The sequence below is a fragment of the Crinia signifera genome, chromosome 3 (genome assembly GCF_055691185.1).
Source record: "Crinia signifera chromosome 3, ASM5569118v1, whole genome shotgun sequence".
NCBI classification, from domain to species: Eukaryota; Metazoa; Chordata; class Amphibia; order Anura; family Myobatrachidae; genus Crinia; species Crinia signifera.
The window spans coordinates 13,046,065-13,058,151 of NC_139219.1; the positions used below are offsets into that span (position 1 = coordinate 13,046,065).

General features: G+C 44.1%; 1 protein-coding gene across 1 annotated transcript in view; it reads left to right on the forward strand.

The window, feature by feature from the left end:
• FBXO11 (F-box protein 11) overlaps positions 1 to 12,087 on the forward strand; it is a 70,613-nt gene that overhangs the window by 21,794 nt on the left and 36,732 nt on the right. The gene's annotated exons all lie outside the window — the stretch shown is intronic.

The following is a 12,087-nucleotide window of genomic DNA, read 5'->3' on the forward strand; positions in this document are numbered from 1 at the left end:
CTGTGTAAAGAAATCACAGTTTTGCTAGTGACTACGTCTGAATCAAGCTGTATATATATCTGTATATTGTTCCACTCCGTAATCTCATTTTCTCTCGCTAATCATGGTTCTCTGCGTGTTTTGTTGCCGTTCCTGTAGGTGTACCTGTGCATTTTTGTCTTTTGCCACTTTTTGCGTTTGTCTGAAGCAATTTTAACGGTTGTTCAGATTTTTGAATATCAGTGTTGCCTGGTAGAATGCTTCTAGTCATACATATATAGAATGTTTGTTAGCCAAGCTAAACATTGAAAAGTGAGGTGAAGGAGTTTACTATCTGGCTGCTGGGACTCCCAGTCCTGTTCTGCTGCAATATATTCTTCATGTTTCTACAGGTTGCAAGATTCATACAATTTCTTATACACCAGCAAGCAGGCAATATACTGTACAGCGCACATTTATATTTGGTTTAGGGATTGTGATAACTTACTTAAGCAATTTGAGTGTACAAGGCACGTGGTCACAGATGCGTGTGATTGGGCGTTAGCCTGCGTGCAGATTGTAGAGATGTCCTATATATTGCAGAATGAGAATATCTATCGCTGACAATATGAACCCTACACCGTTAGCTAGATATAACCATAGTAAATGCATGTAAATGGGTATTAGAGTAGGGCCCGTTTGATTTAGTAACCTCTTACACATTGAATGCATTTGTGATCCCGTTTTTTTCCTTCTTCCTTTCACACTGACAGTTATACCCGTGTTGTACACTGCAAGAACACACCACTGCAAATAGTCTTCTGTTCTCCCTCCCCGATCACAAGCCTAGCCTATAGAAGGGTTTAGCCATCACCAGAAATAGAACTGCCCGTTGCCTATTCTGGGTTGGTTGGTTGGGAGCCTCCTTGGTTTTTTATTATACTGTTACTACAGGAAATGCGCTTATGTTAATAAATCTAGTGTTTTTACTCAAAATGTTTAATGCCAGAGGCATCCTGTGCTAGTTAACGCCTCCTTTTATACCTATATGTGTGTGTGTGTGTCTGTCTGAAAAGTGCTTTAGTGTGTTTTCCGTTTTGTATTACTGTTCAGATTTTGGCGGGCGATTCTGGTTGGCTCACTAAGCAGTGTTGCCATCTAACACCCCGCCACTCATGCATTCCCAGTGCATTGCAAATGGATGTTTGGCAATGGCCCTGCATATGTGAATATGTGTATGTGCAGACCGAAACACGCCAGGGACCGAGTGGATCAGAATCACCCCATTAGTTAACTATACAAAGTAAGCCCGCTGGAAGCAAATGCTTTGAAAGCTAGTAAGGCAGCTATAGAGGAACGTTCACACTTTTTGGTAACGACTTTATTGTTTGCAAGCACATTTTAATGCCTGGTGAGTGCCTCTGTGAGAGAAAGATGTAGTTTATCTTGCTGCCAACAGATGGCAGTGTTCCAGTGACACACAGCCACTAGACATACATACAGATGATAAGAATGTCTAATACTTAACATTAACTGGTTCTTGTTCTGTAACTTCTCTCTGAAGCTGGGTGCACACTAGACCAGTGGCTCCCGAACTGTGTGCCGTAGCACCTTGGGGTGCCTTGGCATACTTGCAGGGGTGCCTGGGGTTGGTGGTCCAGGACCTATTAAAATGACGTGATGCACGCCAGTGCTTGTGGCTGCCAATCATAAAATATGTTGTCAAACAAAACTTTTCCTTTGCTACATCGTTGAACATAAACACATTTTACTCAAATTATGGTTTTCTAAAGAAGCTTTTTCCAAAGGGGTGCTGTGACCAAAACTCCAATGCTCTAGGGCGCCATGATTCAGCATGCCGTGCCACAGTTTTAGCACTCCCTAATGGCAAAACTGTGGCAAGGCATGCTGGGACTTGTAGTTTCTCAACGGCTGGAGAGCTACAGGTTCCCTATGCCTGGTCTAGCTATTTAATTTTTCCTGTATTTTCCTGCAAAAAGTGGGTTAATTTTTTTTTTTATTGTCGAAAATGTGCTTTTTTTTATTAGTTTTTAAAGAGTCTAGCAGGATAGAAAACTATACAGAAAATAATATTGATGTTTGTAAGCAGTGAACATTGAAAGAATAAAGTGAATTTTATATCTACTTGTAGTTCCACAGGTCATTATGTCCTTGATGCAGCACTTCCACATCCTGTGTCCACCCAGTCATCACGTGACCACTGGGGACTCCCAGCAGGAGGGAGAGTCAGGCAGAAGTCCCAGGCATGATCTTTGCTTGTACTAATGCTTTTGATATGAAGACAGCAAATTATCTGCCTTTTTAGCTCTAGTTGGAGCTGTGGTGTAAATAGTTCACGGATAGACGAAAATCTACTTATTGAAGGAAATTCAGTTGTTTTTTGGGTGCCCTGCTCCTCACTAAGCAATTCAGTTGTTTCTCACAATGTAGCACCATCTGTTTGGAAACCATTATCCACCGTATGGGACACCTTTCAGCCTGCGGGCTCCCGTGGTATAAACGGAAGTGTGTGATGAATCGGCACAGGTGTGCTTTAGATGGGTTTCGCTGCATTGTGCAACTAAACCCGTTCCTAATGGGCGTACACACGTGGCACCTGTGCCCGTTGCACTGGGGGTCAATTGAATTGCTCTAGTGGTTACCCACGAGACAATTGAATTCCTCCCTAAGTGTACTGTGGCTTATTCTTATCCATGGGGGAACACACTAATCTAAATCTATACCCAATACGAAAAATATAAATTCTGTAATAACCAGCCCACCCATCCCCACTTTTGCTTCCTATCATTTTCCTTCAAGTAAAGAAAGCGAAAATGGTGTGTACAATGTGTGTGTAAATCTGAGAGAACTATTGTAGATATATGGATAATATTGGGTTGTATGAATATTGAGAGAGGATACAGTAGAACTAGAGAGAGATCAGCCCCATACACACTAGATGACAACCAGGGGGTTGGGTGGAGTTGGGGCTTTATCAATGTGGGGGAGTGTGCATCGTTAAATACAGTGGTTCTCAACTTTGGTCCTCAAGGACCCCCAACAGTGAACGTTTTCCATGTCTCCACACAGAATCACAGGTGAAATAATTAGCCCCACCTGTGGATCTTTTTAAAATGTGTCATTGAGTAATGAGTGCACCTGTATGAGGACACATCTGTAGGTTTGATCTAGAGAAAATCCACTAGTAACATATCATTGACGTGAGCTGTCCCCCCCCCGATGTTCTTTGTTCTGTTGGGTGTCCTGGTGAATTCTGGGAACTCCTGACGGCATTGCTAATAGTAAGTATTTCAGTTTGGGCAGAGGAGGCGAGTCATTGCTTTGAACTGCTGCTTACATTCTTTTCCTGAATCATCACTGCAAGTTTCCATAACCCGGAGTGCCCTTACTTGTTCACCTAGCCCTAGAATGGTTCGTCTTCTTCCGGAAAAGAGATCGCGCTCTGAGAATCCTCCAAGTATTTACAGTTTGGCGTGGAACGTTTCTGCTGCAGACTTTTTATTCCATCACTAGAAAGTAGAAGTTTCTGTAATTTGCCTTGTTTAGCGCTATTCTGAAGTCCCGTACACAGTAGAACGTATTGTGAAAGATATGGCTCAGAAAGGGGCTTGTATTCTTCACCATATCATCTAGCGCAGTGGTTCCCAACCCTGGTCCTCAAGTACCCCCAACAGTGCATGTTTTCCAGGTCTCCACACAGAATCACAAGTGCTATAATTAGCTCCACCTGTCGATCTTTTTAAATGTGCCTGAATGAGTGCACCTGCCGGGTAACCTGGAAAACATGCACTGTTGGGGGTACTTGAGGACCAGGGTTGGGAACCACTGATCTAGTGTGTACGCCCAATATTGTTAATGAATGAATTAATAAAAAAATAAAAACACTGGGCAGCCCTCATTTTCTGAGAGAGGTCTCAGCCAGAGGCCTGACATTCAAAGAGCTGGTTTTTTTTTCTTCATTCAGCAGCAGCCTGAAAGTGAGGCCTCTGGCTGAGAGCTCTCTCAGCCAATCAGAGGGCTGTCCAGTGTGTTGAAATGTCTTTTCAAATACTGCCACCCGCCACGGACTACCGCCGCTCACCAGCCCTTCTGCACAGTGCTCCACTACACCAGCCCTCTTCCTGCATCCCATGTGGGATGCAACATTCGTGCTGAAAAAAAAGCACTTTGGCACATTAAGATGCGATGGGACATTGCATATGTGTATGGGCAGCATAAGAGAGGGGGGAAGCAGTCACATTTCTGAATGCATCATTAAATCATGTACTAAATTGTATTCACATTATCTGCACCCCCCCACACACACACACACACAAAAAAAAGTACAGGTAGAGCACCTATGATCCGGCACCGTCTGTTCCAGCAGTGTGCCGGGTTATCTGTTCTGTACCTGTGACGAGTCTGCACCTGGTGTCCCCCCTCAAATCCCAACTCCCCCACGCACCCCCGCACCCATTTTACCCTCCACGGCTCTCCTGAAGTCCGTCTCCCCTTGTGACACCCTCTGTCAGCCAGCAGCATCGCCTCTCTCCCCCTGCCACACACGGCAGCAGGACTCCCAGTGTCAGTATCGCACTTTTAAAACCCGCAGCGCTACTTCCTCCCGCTGCCCTCTAAACCTTCCCAAATCCTAACTGCCCCCCGGCACCTGATGTGTCCGGGTTAAAAGAGGTTCCGGACCATCAGGTGCCGGAAAATCGGAGTTGGACCTGTAATACATTTCCTGAAGCCAATTGATTTAAAAAAAATTGTATCCACAAAAATCACAGCATAGGAGGCTGAATACAGTACTAATTGTCTCCATCACTGTGAGAGGGGTTCATGCAGGAACCAGCAGCAGAAGCCTGTGGACAGACCGTGAATGTGATTGTATGGTGGCCCCTCTGTGCGCATCATCGGTCATAATGGGGAAGGCTGTGAATGAACAAGGTTGCATTCATCACTTAAGTCTTGTGTCCGTAGCCTCTTTGAAGTGTATGGACAATACGTTATCTTGTTTAGTGAGAGGATAACTAAAATGTGCCCAAATCACCCTTTGCCTATAGAAACGTCACTGGAGATCAGTTTCTCTTTGTCCTCCCTTTGTTATATATAACCGAGTGCGAGGACCTCCACCTACAGTATCTCCACCATCTTCAGAGCTGCTCAGCTTCACCTGAAGCAGTGCAATTGCTGTGCCTAAAAGCCGGACTATGATGTTGTTTGGAAGTTCTGCCACATATTTGAATACTGGCTGTTGATTGGGCAAGCCACTTTTCCTCCAATTGATATTCAGCTTTCATTCACAGGATTCAAATAGAATTACTTATTCCTACCAGGGCTTGGCATGATTACATTTTGGCACGGATTTTGGGATGATGTCAACTGATCCCATAAAAAATGTGGGTTGTTGCAGTCTCTAAGCAGCGTTAAGGTTAAGGGCTTGCGAAGTGTAATATACAATAATTGCTATCATTATACGTGTTGCAGTGTCTTTCTTTGGAGGTAACTGCTAATGTTACGTGAAGGGTAAAGTTCTCCGTTTAAAATGAAGGATGCTTCTGAAACCAAGCAACAGATCACTGTATTGTGTGTACAGAGTACTGCTACAGAATGTGTACCAACTGCTCTTAGCAGGGTGCCAGGGCCGAAGTACAGGCTCCTGCCTAAATGGGGCTCTTTCTTGCTGTGTTTCATTAACTATTAAACCGAACCTTCTCATTTGTAAATTGGACAAGGTCCCTTAAATGCAAAGCCTAAATGATTATTAACATGGTTACATTCTGCCTAACTAACCTAGTTAGAGATGTACAATAGGCTTTAGGAGGATGAACGGAGGTGACACAATTCACATCAAGCTAAAGATATGGACATAAATTGGTGCTTGGTATATCTGGTCCTTGTATATGAAAATTCGGTACTTATGTAGTATCTGGGCTGCCGATTTCTAAATCGGGTCGGATCGGGAGATCGCATCGCATCGCATGCGACCATGCGATTCGATGCGATGCGATGCGATGCGATGACCCGATTTTTCCATAGGAATCAATGTTAAAATGGACTGAGTCCATTTTAACATGGAATTCAATGGGAAAAATGGGTCCTTTTCATACCCCTACTATCCAAGTGGGCATGGAGTTGGATATAAACCTGTGGCGAGCGTAGCGAGCCACCGAGCCCGAAGCGTGGCGAGCGAAGCGAGCCCCGCGAGGGGACGAATACCGTCCCCTCGCGGGGCTCGCTTCGCTCGCCACGCTTCGGGCTCGGTGGCTCGCTACGCTCGCCACAGGTTTATATCCAACTCCATGCCCACTTGGATAGTAGGGGTATGAAAAGGACCCATTTTTCCATAGGAATCATTTTAACATTGATTCCTATGGAAAAATCGGGTCATCGCATCCGATATCGGATGCGATGCGATGCGATGCGATATCGCATCGCATCTGATTGTATGCCTTAACTTAAGGCATACAATCAAAAAATCGGCAGCCCAGATACTACATAAGTACCGAAAATTCTGTGCTTTCCAGCATTCCCACACAAAGGGTCAGCTGTCATTTGTTCTCATCAATAACCAGATCTTTGTGCCAGCCAGCCAGATTGGACACTAAGGGGCAGATTTATTAAGCTCAGTGAAGTGATAAAATGTCTGTTTGTTTTTTTATCACCGGCCAATCCGCTCCTAACTGTGAAGTTACAGGCTTGGTTTAAAAAATGACAGTTGGGAGCCGATTGGCCGGTGATAAAAACCAGACACTTATCACTTCACCGATCTACCCCTAAATCTGTAGGCGTTTGGCCAGCTTAAGATGTAGAGAATGTTCCCGTGGATTTTGACGTCAGGACTAAACACGCGATCACAAGGGCAACTGTAAAACCTGTGACAAACATACAGAAAAGAGAACGTCTCCAGTATCGGAGAGTTCTGATGCTGTTTGGTGGTATGTGTGTTAACAGTTGTGGGCAGGAGCGGATCCCAAACAGGAGTCACAGCACCCTGGAGGATCAGAACGCCTCCCCATCGCGTAGAAGTTGTATAGATGTTCAGCAAACGTGATTATTAATGTAAGCTGTGCTAACCTGTTCGCCTTCTGGTCAGTTATGTGGTATTGGGCAGGGGTTGTGCGTCTGGTTGCCTGCATATTTTAATGACTTGCAGACGCCAGCCCTAGTTTTTGCCTATCAAAGTGACGACACAGTGGATTTGGTCCTGTACAACCAACACATTGCAGTCCCGTAAGTTCCCCGCGACACCCAGGGGAACCTGTGGGGTACAGCAATGTGATCTGTACCTGGGATGGCACAACGCTGATGCAGGCGCGCTTTACCTCGCAGGCCTCCGCTGTTGTGTGATTAGGGTTGCACGTTACAGTGCCGCAGACAGAAGAGAGGAGAAGGTGGAAGGAGCACGTGCCCTCTAGCAGCTATTTTAGTCTGATACAGGAATTTGTGACGTTGGACATGGCTCCTTATGGAGTTCCTGCATCCAACTTGTTTACTCTTCGTGTACTTGGTCTTTGTTTTTCTTTTTAATATAGGTTGTTCATTTGTTTCCAGTCTCCATGTGAATAGATGTAATAGGGCCTACACACGATCGGACTTTGACTTGATCGTTTAGAAAATAATCCTATATCGCTCCGTGCGTAGGGGCCATCGAAATTCGCGGCCCTGCATGTCACTATTGCGGGCAATGTAGATCATGCATGATAATGATAGATCTAGTCAGATCGCCGGTGTTCTCATCGGAGAACACTGGCCCTGACACATCGCTCAGCACACATCGCGGTGTGCGGAACGCTCTGCAACATCGCCGCGTGTGTAGGGCCCTTAACATTTCCTTTTGCTTCTTATGCATCCTAATCTTAGTTGTTGCAAGTAGCAAATGTCACTCTTGTCATTTGTGTGAGTCACAGTAGGTGAAACAACCTGGCTCTTAAAGGACCACTTAACGTAAATGGCAGTAACAAAAAATTGCTAAATCTGTTTAAAGTAAGTTACTAAAGTAAAAAAAAATCTCCAGAAATAGTTAAAGGCTTGATAACATCACTGGGGGTGACTGGTTTTATGCGTCAAAAAGAAGCTTTTACCTTTTGTAGCAAATTGGTTGTGTTGTTTGGCATTTACTTGGCTCAGGACCTACATTATGAATGTGACCATAGGATCCCCCCACCCAACTAACTCCCAGCTTGCAGATTGCTGCCGCGATGCACTGTGGCATTGCATTTTACTACTTGTATGTGTGAAACGGCATTTTACATTTATTTTTATTATTGTGAACTGTAACATATTGAATGCAGTCCTAAAGCGAATATCTATGTTTTTGGAGTTGTATTAACCCTTTGAGGGCCAACATCTGAGAGATGTGCAAAATATCAGCTAAAAATACCGGCGTCGCTCACATTTGTTATTTAAATTCAAATTAAAAATGTGCAAAAAAAAAAAAAGATTTGATTTCCTATATAAGGATTATGATGGATACAAATGTTTGCTTGGCATGTTTCACACCTATTTTGACAAATTCACTCGGCACTCAAAGGGTTAATATGATGTTGAATGATATATACTGTAATAAGTAACCCTAAATTCATATAGTATGTCGCACAGCAGTGCCCCATTTCACATCATTCATATATTTAGCAAATCTGACTTTCCCTTACAGCAGAACCAGATGTAATCTAGACTACCTGCTATGTCGTCCTTGAGGTACTATTGTGAACCAGTGCCTTTATAGTGGCAGACGATGCCCTCACTAGGGGATATTCCGTTGAATGCGATGATAAATAGCACCATGGTATTCATTTGGCCTTGTTGTAGACCCGCTGCTAGAGGACTAAACTGTGCTGTGATGCCAGTTGTGGGCTTACTGCTTGCGGTAAAGGCATTGCACCCAGAACCGAAGTCTAGAGGTGCAGATCACCGTGTCTAATGTCCTGGGTTCAGTTTCCTTAAACTGTGCTTAAGGAATGGGAGCAATTGAATAGCTCTGGGCACTCATTCCCGGAGCTATTCAACAAAGTGACCCCCCCTCCCTTTGTTGTGGTGCTAACATGGTGCATCTCTCCTTGGACTATGGGTGGCTCGTCTCCTCTGCATTCGCTGTGAGCGGCAGGAGTGGTTGTGATTCTGTGTGACTCTCACCCCCTGACTTGTGTGGCAGCTTGTGATACAAAATTGAGTTATCTACATTGGTTGTATTGTAAACGATGCTGATCTTTAGAAAAGGGGGAAATAACCCCCCCACACACACACACACAATTCTTTACAGATGTGACCCTAGTATAGTTTTGCAATTGTCTGACCCTGCTTACCACCTGTCAGACTTCTGAGCTGCCATTCCTGGTAGGTGAAGCGTGGGGAATGGCAGACTGGAGGTTAATACGCTGGCATGGTCAGGAGCTGGTGTCATGCTGCAGACTGCTGGAATCTCTGCAGCACAGCAGACACAGGCTTATCGCTCACCTTCCTGGCCACGCTTTGTCTCCTTCTCATTCCTCGTTTCTATAGTGTCATTTTCTCGTGCCGTCAGCTTCATCCACACCATCAACAACCTTGAAAGTTGACTTATTTATTGTCTTGTTCAGCAGTGACTTTAAAATAAACAGCGGCAGGTTTTTTCCCTGAGCTGTGACAGAAATAATGGCTTCTGCTGCAGCTGGGATTATTTGAGGTAATGGATAATCATGCAGACAGATCCTGCATTTAGAATAATGCTTTTTTTCTCATAACAGCATGAGTTGCGTATTGACAGTGTGTACATTTGTTTTTCCCATTAATATTTTACACATTCTAGGAAACTGAATTGCAGTGATGCGAATGGGTGTGGTTCCTTATGTTCACGTTTCAAGGGTGTATACCGGATTCTTTCTGTTTGGTGGGAGTAAGTTTGTAGGGTGCAGGAACCTGTTCTGCCCGTGTCTGTATAATCGGCTTCTTCAATAACCCTGCAATGAGTCTTTAGAAATGTATTACAGAATGCCATAGTATAGTACTACTACGGGTCTATAGAGGCACAAATTAGGTAGTTCATAATTAGGGGTTGTCCCAGAGCAGTGTTTCCCACACTAGGACCGCATGGCCCATTCAAAGTCTAGACATTGTGGATAGCACTGCTTTAGCACAGGTGGAAAAATCAAACTGATTAAAGCAGGCATGTCCAAACTGCGGCCCTCCAGCTGTTGCAAAACTACACATCCCAGCATGCCTTGCCATAGATTTAGCATTCCCTAATAGCAAAACTGCAGCAAGACATGATGGGACTTTTAGTTTCACAACAGCTGGAGGGCCATCGTTTGGACATGCCGGGATTAAAGTGTTCAGCCTTTTGTACTCATGCTTGGTAACGTTAGTGCCTGGATTATGAGTTGACTATGAGGACCAGTTTTGGGAGACACTGGTCTAGAGATGAGGAGAATGTGCAAAAAAGTCAGAGGTTTGTTTGCTCTAACCAGGACTAGATTGGTTTAGCTGCTGTACACCGCTAACTCAGTTTATAAATAACAAGTCTTATTCTTCGAACTTGATTCTGCAATGGGAATTGATTACTATGGCAACCACAGTAACATGACACATGTAGTTGAGCAGAAAAGCTTTGCAAAGCCCTTAAGTGATCTGTCTTCAGTGTCAAATCCTGCAAGTCAGTAGGTGGCAAACAATTGTTGCTCTCCATAGGGATTTTGAAAAGGACATGTTATAACAGCAAAAAATAATGCACACTCAGTGGCTATTGTGTTTAAGTAATACCTATCTGGTAGTGGCCACCGTGACACAGATCAGCCTGAGTTATTGGTGGCATGGATTCAAATATGTGCTGGAAACCTCATTCTGGTCATGGTTCTGCATTTAGTGGCTGCAGATTTGTCGCCATCACTTTCGTGTTGCGCATCTCTCATTGTACAACATCCCTAAGGTCTGTGACTCCGGGGACCTGGTAGCTGAAGCGCGACATTATAGTTATTAGGATACGGGTAGACATGAACTTTAAAGAGATGTATTTTCTACGCAACACTACTAATGTAAGCTATGCCAATTGCACAATGCACAGGTTTTTTTCCGTGTGCCAGAAATTCGGTCCCTACACTGTTGCACCACCAACAATCTCCATTGTTGACGTAAGGCAGGTTGTTTTGTAGATTCACATCTACCCTGAATTTTGGTATTACCAGACGTCTGCATGTTGAGTTACCCTCTTGTAACTTAAATGTTCCTGCCATAAAAGGTATTGGGTGTGGTTTTGTGAACCATTCTCTCTGAAGTATTTTGGTAGTTTTCTGTGAGAAAATCCCAGGAGATCAGCAGTTGTGGAGATACCAATCCATCTGGCAACAACGCTTAGTCAACAGACAAAGTCCCTTAGATTTCACTTCTTCCCCATTCTGGTGTTTGCCTTAAACAGGAACTGAACATCCTCACAATGTCTGCTTCCTCTTATGCATGGATTTGCTGCCACATGATTGGCTGATTAGGTATTGCATTAGCAATAAAAGTTACTTCACTTTCTATATAAAGGGTAAATAAACTGGCATTTTTTTTCCCTGGGAAACCTTGCATTGTAGCTTTGACATTTACCCTAGGCTGTCAAATCCCCTTTTGATTTGTGAACTTTTTGCTCTAAAGTAAATGTTGGGGCAGTGAGTGAAAGCGGTTATTGTAAAAAAAATAAAAAAAAAATAGGTCCTCTAAAGCAATGGTCAAAGTCTTAGGATGGACACAAATGTGAAATGACAGAATCACAAACAATACAATATAGCATTATCGGAGATTTGAAGGGATTTGCGCGTCTGTACGGCACATAAAGAATGGTGGAAGTGTCCAGTGTATCTCTTGGCTGGGAAAGTTCCATTTAAACCATGATACCCACCTCCCTGACCAATTCCTGTAGATTTTTGCGGCATTCTGAGCGTAAAGGCCCAGATACGCTAGTGTGATTTCACCTGATTCGGACAGATTGGGCTGAGCAATCGGGCCAAAACCCATGTGTTCTACGTCCGGCCCGATGCTTGGCCCTGTGTTATGTGGTCAGAGGTTGGACGTACTGCACCTAAGATCAATCATACGTGCAGTAGTAAGCGGCACACAGTGGGTGCATTTTATCGCTTTCAACTTCCCATGCATTTAAAAGATTGCACATTT